The sequence below is a fragment of the Orycteropus afer genome, unplaced genomic scaffold, assembly GCF_000298275.1.
Source record: "Orycteropus afer afer isolate SDZICR_OR568_19922 unplaced genomic scaffold, OryAfe1.0 scaffold03596, whole genome shotgun sequence".
Lineage (NCBI taxonomy): Eukaryota > Metazoa > Chordata > Mammalia > Tubulidentata > Orycteropodidae > Orycteropus > Orycteropus afer.
In genome coordinates this window covers 1-1,646 of record NW_006925183.1, presented here as the reverse complement: position 1 = coordinate 1,646, position 1,646 = coordinate 1, and positions in this window count along the sequence as shown.

Below are 1,646 nucleotides of genomic sequence, written 5' to 3'. Positions count from 1 at the left end.
GCAGCTTGCTAGCTTTTAAGATCCCAGTGGCTACTCACCAAAGTAGGAGGTGGAACAATGTTTTGTATAGTATGTTATGCCAATTGATCTTGATATCCCCTGAGACTATGGTCCCAAGCCCACAGGTTCAACTACTTGGTCCCTCTGGGTAACTGGCTGTGACCAAGTAGTGACCACAACCTTGCCCTTTGTCAGCTCTACTATATACCTGAGAAGTCTGATCATTCACATAAACTTGTAGGACCATTGTCTGCCAACCCTATATATGTTCTTGGATACATTCCCCATTTCATAGACATACCTAATCGTTCAGCCTGTCCACCTATCTATCCACCCATATACCCATGTTTGCCTTCATTGACAGTGCAGTACTATATGTGCGAAAGGGTTCATATTTGTTGTCTGTACTTCCCATGTAACTCTCTATGTCTTTCTCATCCTCAATGCTGTCATATTGGTCACACAGATTTGGTACATTGCCCTTCTCTTCACTCAAATCAATACTTATCTCTATCTATCTAACAGCATTCCCTTCCTTCCCCTCCCACCACTGGTAACTAACAAAGAAAATTTCCTTCTATAGATAAACTTTTCATTAACTTTTACAATAATGGACTAATACAATATTTGTCCTTTTGTGATTGACTTATTTCACTCAGCATAATGTCCTCCAAGTTCATCCACATTATGCGGTGTTTTGCAGAATCTACATTATTCTTTAGCGTTGCATACTATTTCATTGTGTGTATGTACCATAGTTTAGTTATCCATTCCTCATTTGATGGATACCTAGGTTGTTTCCATCTTTTGGCTATTGTAAATAGTGCTGTGATGAACATGGGTGTGCATATATCTGTTCTTGTCATGGCTTTTGCTTCTTTAGGTTATATACCTATTAATGGAATAGCTGGGTCAAATGGTATTTCTAATTCCAACTTTTGAAGGAATACCATACTGCTTTCCACAATGGTTCTACCATTTTACAGTCCCACCAGCAGTGTATGAGAGTCTCAATCTCTCCACAACCTCGCCAGCATTTGTTATTTTCTGTCTTGTTGAACTTTGCTATTAGTGCTGAAGCAAGATGGTGTCTCATTGTTGTTTTGATTTGCATCTCTCTAATAGCTAATGATCATGAGCATTTCTTCATATGTTTGTTGGCTGCTTGAATATCTTCATTGGTGAAGTGTCTATTCATGTTTTCTGCCCATTTTTTAATTGGATTATTTGTCTTTTTGTGATTGAGATGTTGGAGTTTTCTATAAATTCTAGAGATAAGTCCCTTGTCAGAGATGTTATTGCCAAATATTTTTTCCCAATCTGTAGGTTCTCTTTTGACTCTTTTGGAGAAGTCTTTGGAAGAGCATAAAAATTTAATTTTTAGAAGGTCCCAATCATCTTGTTTCTCTTCTGCTGTTTGTGTATTTTGAGTTATGCTTGATAGTCTATTTATGCCATACATTAGGCCCTTAAATTTGCCCCTAGATTTTCCTTGAGGAACTGTATAGTTTTAGGTTTCTCTTTTAAGTCTTTGATCCATCTGGAGTTCGCTTTGTGTATGGTGTGAGGTATAGATCTTGTTTAATTATCAACACATCGTGATTGCATGTTTGGTCAGCTTCAGACTGCAGAAGTTGTTAAAAATC